Raw genomic sequence first — 7,603 nt, forward strand, 5'->3', positions numbered from 1 at the left:
GGGTGGCTAAGTCCAAAGAGTGTCTGCCTTTGGTTCAGGTCATGATCTCAGGGTCCTGGAATCAAGCCCCATGTCAGACTCAGCAGGGAGTCTGCTTCTCCCTCTCCCTCTCCCTCTCCCTCTGTGTTCTCTCTCTTTCTCTCAAATAAATAAATTTTTAAAAAGAAAGAAATCCTGGGACGCCTGGGTGGCTCAGTGGGTTAAAAAGAAAGAAATCCTGTCCACAGCAGGTCTCCACAGGCTCCAAAATGGAGGAAAGAAATCTTTATAAGGTTTTCCTTTTTAAACATATTAAAAGCACATTTGAGGAAATGTTTATATCTATTAAATTGTAGTACTGGTTGTGTTTTTGTCCTCTGTACTTTTCTGTGGAGTTAGAAATAATTCATGATTTTTTTTTTTTTTTTTTTTTTTAAGAGAAAGAGAGAATGAGTCTTAAGCAAGTTCTATGCCCAGTGCGGAGCCCATCTCGGGGGTCAATCTCACAACCTCCAGATCATGACCTGAGCCGAAATTACAAATCTAACACTTAACCAGCTGAACTACCCAGGCACCCCTCATGACAAATTTTTAAAATAAAAATTAGAGGGGCGCCTAGGTGGCTCAGTCCTTAAGTGTCTGCCTTTGGCTCAGGTCATTTTCTGGAGTCCTGGAATCAAGAGTGCTGCATTGAGCACCTCACATCTGGCTCCCTGATCAGTGGGGAATCTGCTTCTCCTTCTGTCCATCCCCCTGCTCATGCTGTCTCTCACTTTCAAATAAATAAATAAAATCTTTTTTTAAAATAAAATCTTTTTTTAAAAAAGATTTTATTTATTTATTTGAGGGAGAGGCAGAGAGCAGGAGCAGGGAGGAGGAGAAGCAGGCTCCCCATCGAACAGGGAGCCCAATGTGGGGCTCCATTCCAGGACCCAGGGATCATGACCTGAGCCAAAGGCAGATGCTTAACCAACTGAGCCACCCAGGCACTCCAATAAATAAAATCATTAAAAAATAAAAATGAGAAATGAGGAAGGAGAGATGAGAAAAGTATGAAACTCTTACTATGGAAATTACTTCACCTAGTAAAAAACACATCTCGAAGTCTGATGTTTGAATCAATTTCAAGATTTGTGAAGCATTAATCATATGAGTCATTTTAAAAAAAAGGTCTAGTGTGAAAATTAAGTCAAAATTGTACCAGTGTAAATGCATCCACGGTGAAGATTCTTTAAGGTGAAACTCAGTGAAGCTATTTGTTTGGTTATTTATTTATTTATGATTTTATTTATTTATTTGACAGACAGAGGTCATAGGCAGAGAGAAAGAGAAGCAGGCTCCCTGCGGAGCAGAGAGCCGGATGCAGGGCTCCATCTCAGGACCCTGGGATCATGACCTGAGCTAAAGGCAGAGGCTTTAACCCACTCAGCCACCCAGGCACCCCTAAATAAATAAAATATTTTTAAAAATGTCTATTTAGATCTTATGCCTATTTTATTTTATTTTATTTCATTTTATTTTATTTTATTTATGAGAGAGAGAGCATGCATGCATTTGCATGCCGGGGGTGGGAAGTAGGCAGAAAAAATAAATTTTTCTTTTTTTTTCTTAAGGTTTTTATTTATTCATTTGAGACAGAGAGAGCATGAGCAGGGGAGAGGGAAAAGCAAGCTCCGTGCTGAGGCAGGAGCCGTATGTGGGGCTCATTCCAAGGACCCTGGGATCATGGCCTGAGCATGAGGGAGACGCTTAATCATCTGAGCCACCCAGGCGCCCCAGCAAAGAGAATCTTTTTTTTTTTTTTCTTTTTTAGCAGAGAGAATCTTAAGCAGGCTCCATGCCCAGCAGAGAGCCTGATGTGGTGCTTCATCTCATGACCCTGAGTGACATCATGTCCTGAGCCGAAATCAAGATATAGATGCTTAACCAACTGAGCCACCCAGGTGTCCCAATCTTATGCCCATTTTAAAGTTTATTTTTTAGTAATCTCTATACCCAATGTGGGGCTCAAACTCACAATTCCAAGATGGAGAGTCACATGCTTTTCTGACCAAGTCACGAGGTGCCCTATTAAAATATTTTTAATTTGTTAGTACTTAGTTGCCTTTTTATTCTATATTTTGCTCATTTACATATTTTTCTATCACTCTTACAAGGTTTGTCTAGCTTATTAAGACTTTCAAACAGCTAATTTTTTTTTTGAAGTAGGTTCCATGCCCAGCCTGGGGTTGAACTCCCAGCCCTGAGATCAAGAGTCACATGCTCTACCAACTGAGCCAGCCAGGCACCCCTCCAAACAACTAAATTTTCTAAATTCTTTTTTAAATTTCTTTTTCACAGATTTCTGCCTTTTTCCTCCCTCTCTTATTTTGTTGAATCTCAACTTTGTAGCTCTTTCCCAAATTATTGGACAATGTATCAGGAATGTTTTCAGCTGCAGGTTAAAGAAAACATGAATAAAGATGGCTGAAACAAATAGGTGGGTTTTTGTTTTGCTTTGTTTTGTTTTGTATTTACACATGGAGCCTTGGTGGAGGTGGTTGCTGACTTTGATTCAACTGCTCACTCTCCAAGAACCCTCGGGCTCTTCTCTCCTACTTGGCTGCCCTGAGTGTGTTGGATTTTTGATCTCATGACTATCTACCTACCTCGTGATCACAAGGCAGCTGTCAGAACTCCAAAGGGAATATCCACATCCAAGGCAATAAAAAAGAGGATGATATGTTACCAGCAAACCATTGTCAATGTCATTTCATTCCCTCCTATTAGAAAAGAACATATCCTCCCCCTCTCTCTCTGACTGCCTCTCTGCCTACTTGTGTTCTGTCTGTAAATAAATAAATAAAATCTTAAAAAAAATAATAAAATAAAAGGAAACAACATATCCTGCCCAGAAGCCCCTAGAACATTCCTGCTTATATCTCATTGGCCAGAACCGTGTCACATGGCCCGCTCTCATTGCATGGGAATCTAAGAAAGCGAGTTATTTAGTTCTTCCAGGCCCTAATGGAGACATGAGTAAGGAGGCTGGGAATAGCTGTTGGGTTAGCCACCAACAGTGTGTGTGTGTCATAAACAACCGGGCTGGTTTGTTTTCAATCTTCCTTGTTTTCTTTATCATTTCCCAATGCCTTTGGGGTGAATCCTCACCCTGATGTTGTTGCTCATTGTCTTATTTGGGCTGTGACCATTCTGCTCTTCAGTCCATGTATGGATTTCAACTATTAAAACTTTCATAATTGGTATTTCCAACCAATTCTTCCTGTTTATTCCTGCCTTATATTAACAATGTCCTCTCTTTTTTTTTTTTTTAAAGACTTTATTTATTTATTTGACAGAGAGAGACCACAAGTAGGCAGAGAGACAGGCAGAGAGAGAGAGAAAGGAGGAAGCAGTCTCCCTGCAGAGCAGAGAGTCCAATGCTCAACTCGGTCCCAGGGCCCTGAGATCATGACCTGAGCCGAAGGCAGAGGCTTAACCCACTGAGCCACCCAGGCGCACCGTCCTCCCTTATTTTTTGAGGATATTTATGATGCTTACTTTAAACTCAGGTCCAGTAAGTCGGCCTCATTGAATATTAGTTTCTCAGTTTGCTTTTCTTTTCTTGCAAATGTGATCCCCTTTGAGTTCATATTACTTTGGGGATGTCAGCGAACTTGGCAGGAAAGGGTTAAAGTCCAGACCCTAAGATATGGAGAAGGAGGTAGAGAAGTAATGTTTAAGGTTACCTGGTTTAGCCCTACCTAGCCAGGATGGAATACTGGTCGGTGCTGCTGGCTTCCTACCTCCTGCATAGCAGTGGGGCATATGACTATCCACTCAGGGCCATGGGGAGTGGGGGTGGGGAAGGGAGGGGCAGGGCAGTGCGGAGCACAACTGAAAAATCTCCCTCAGCCTCACCCCCACCTCAGGCACCTGATCTTCTTCTCTCCTGGCTGCCATCACAGTCCCCACATCTGGCCTCAACCAGCCTCCTCATAGATTTCTCCATTTTTTACTTTAGTTTCTCAGATACTCAATGCCTTCTCACTCCTATTTTTCCTCCTCCTCCTTCTTCTTTGCTGCTGTTAAGCAGAAAATTTCAAGCAAACAAGAGTGCAAGAATGCCATTTCTAGGGCACCCTGGGTGGCTCAGTCGGTTAAGCATCTGCCTTCAGCTCAGGTCATGATCCTGGAGTCCTGGGATCGAATCCCACATTGGGCTCCCTGCTTCATGGGGAGTCTGCTCTCCCTCTGCCCCTCACTCCACTCATGTGCTCTCTCCTCTCTCGCTCTCAAATAAATAAAATTTGAAAAAGAAAAGGATGCCATTTCCATTACCCAGCACGCATGATCATCAATTCATGGTCACCATTATTTCCTACATCCCTACCCCACACTGCCGGCCCGCTGAATTATCGGATTTTTTTTAACAGATTTTATTTATTAATTTGAGAGAAGGAGTGCTAGAGAGAGCGCGAGCAGGAGGGAGGGGTAGAGAGAGAGGGAGAAGAAGACCCCCCCTCCAGGAGGGAGCCTCCTATAGGAGGACTTGATCCCAGGACCCTGGGATCATGACGTGAGCCAAAAGCAGATGCTTAACAACTGAGTCACCTAGGCGCCCCTACTCCCAATTTTTTTAAAACCACAACCCAATCAAGATTCATGATTTGTGGGGTGCCTGGGTGGCTCAATGGGTTAAACCCTCTGCCTTCCGCTCAGGTCATGGTCCCAAGGTGCCACATCAGGCTCTCTGCTCAGCAGGGAGCCTGCTTCCTCCTCTCTCTGCCTGCCTCTCTGCCTACTTGTGATCTCTCTCTCTGTCAAATAAATAAAATCTTTTAAAAAAGTTTAAAAAAAGATGGGGCGCCTGGGTGGCTCAGTGGGTTAAGCCGCTGCCTTCAACTCGGGTCATGATCCCGGGTCCTGGGTTCAAGCCCCACGTCGGGCTTTCTGCTCGGCAGGGAGCCTGCTTCCTCCTCTCTCTCTGCCTGCCTCTCTGCCTACTTGTGATTTCTCTCTGTCAAATAAATAAATAAAATTAAAGAAAAAAATTTAAAAAAAGATCCATGATTTGTGTTTGGTTATTGTTTGTATTATCTTCTTTTTTCTTTTTTGTATTATCTTTTAATCTAGAACAGTCTTTATACTTTTTTCTTGGTAGGAACTTTTTGAAGAGAACAGGCTAAATATCTTGTAAAGTGTCCTGCATTCTAAATTTGCCTCATTATCCCTCCTGGTGTTATTCAATTCGTTCCTCCATCCCTTCCATTTCCTGGAAGCAGGAAGTCAAGTCTAGGGGCTAGACTGGATTTAGATTATACATTTTTGGCATTGTTATCTCTTGGATGTTGCTGTGCAGTTCATATTATAGCCTATCAGGAGACACATAATGTCAGGTCGCCCATAACTGGTGATGCTAAGTTTGATCACTTGGTTGCAGAAGGGACTGCCGCATCATCCATATAAAGGTATGCTTTCCCTTTGTAAACTGTCAGCGCAAATTACTTATGGAGCAATACTCTGGCATCCTGCAAACATCCTGTACTCAGTAACCTTTCACCTACCACCCACTAAATCATTTATTTCATTGGGAGTTGTAGTATAGTTCCAGAGGTTTTCTTTTTTAATTTCAATGCCTTTATTTAAAAAGTTTTTGTTATTTTTGTCCAATTGTGTCTGTTACTTTTTATATATTGCTCTATATTTTCACAATGATTTTTTAAAGATTTTATTTTATTATTATTTTTTAAAGATTTTATTTATTTATTTGGCAGGCAGAGATCACAAGTAGGCAGAAAGGCAAGCAGAGAGAGAGGGGGAAGCAGGCTCCCCGCTGAGCAGAGAGCCCGATGCCCGATGCCCGATGCCCGATGCGGGGCTTGATCCCAGGAATCTGAGATCATGACTTGAGCCGAAGGCAGAGGCTTAACCCACTGAGCCACCCAGGCGCCCCTAAGATTTTATTTTTCAGTAATCTCAATACCCAATGTGGGGCTCAAATTCACAGCCCCGAGATCAAGAGTCATGTGTTCTACCAACTGAGCCAGCTGGCACCCCACAATGATTTATTTTTTAATTCTTTCTTTTCAATATTAAGCATAGCAATTTTATAGATTCTGATTGTTCTATTACCAGCTCAAGGAGCAGAGGGCCTTTTTTTTTTCTGTCATGGTAATGTGTCTGCAGTCATATCCTAGAGTTCCTGACATATGTATCCTTAATCTAATGGCTTTGTATTTTCTAAGGTCTTAAAGGTTTCATTATTCTCAGACCATGGGCCTCTCCAGGGTCAGCTTCCCTTGCTGCTCTGACTTCTGTCTTCCCTTTTAGCACAAAGGAATTCTCGACTTTGAGAACTGAGTTTCCTGTGGGTTTTACTGGTTTTGGACTGCTCTATGTTAAATAATTTTTTAAAACATTTTATTTATTTATTCGAGAGCAAGACAGAGTGCCTGAGCAGGGGGGACAGGCAGAAGGGGTAGCAGATTCCCCGCTAAACATGAACCCTTACGGGGGGCCTGGATCCCAAGACCCTGAGATCATGACCTGAGTCAAAGTCAGACACTTAACCAACTGAGCCACCTGGGTGCTCCTTTCCATGTTAATTTCTTGACTTTCGGTTCCTACAACGGGAGGCAAGGAGTGAATTTTTCCTGGCCCTACATTGGTAAGGAGGTTTATTACCAATGTAGGGCCAGGAAAAATTCACTGGATCTGGTCCCCAGGTTGAGGAACCAGAAATAAGGCCTGTGCAAAAACCCATGTGCCCTAAGGGTTCCACACAGGCCTTGGGAAACAGCATGGAAGTTTGCAACTGCCTGGACCCACAGGTAGAAAAAGCAAAAAAGGTAGGAATGGGTCCAAATTTACATAAGCTTCCTAACACAGGAGGTAGAGAAAATAACATAATGCACACTTATGTATAAGCATGATTCATGTAAAAAAATGAAAAGTTCTATTTTGCTGCAATACCCTCTCTAATCTCATCACCCTCTCTGCCAGAGGCAACTGCTCTCCCAAATCTTTAGTGTTTATCTTTTGCAAATATATCTTTATTCTTTCATTACATATGTATGTATCCTTAAGCAATATCCCACTTCTACTCTCTCTAGTTAGGCTCTTACCCTCAGTAGTTCACCAAGATTGTTCAAGGTCATCAATGACTTAAGTGCTAACAAAGGATATTTCTATGCCCTCATCTTACCTGTCCTTTCCACAGCGCTCCTGATTTCTTTCCTCCTTCCTCACTCCTTCCTAGGCTTCTACTCCCTGGTTTTCCTCAGCCTTCAAACCACCCTAATCTCATATCCTTTGCTGCTTCTCCTCTGCCCTACCTCAAAATGCTGGCCTGCTCCATGGCTCAGTTACGGATGTTCTTCTAGATCCCATTCAGTTCCATGACAGTTAAATACAACTACATAAAAAATGGCTACCAAATCTCTATCCCTGGCCTTGATCTCTCCCTGAGCTCTTAGCTTGTATATTCACTGCTCACTTGACACTTAAACTCTCAAGTCTTGCAGACATCTCATACTCAATATGACCATAATGAAACTTACACCCCATATACACACCTGTTTCCTTCACAACCCCACTCGCCCATTTCAGGAAATAGTTCATCATCTACCAACCCAGTTGCTCT

Source organism: Enhydra lutris, unplaced genomic scaffold (assembly GCF_002288905.1).
Source record: "Enhydra lutris kenyoni isolate GAN:26980312 unplaced genomic scaffold, ASM228890v2 scaffoldscaffold9, whole genome shotgun sequence".
NCBI classification, from domain to species: Eukaryota; Metazoa; Chordata; class Mammalia; order Carnivora; family Mustelidae; genus Enhydra; species Enhydra lutris.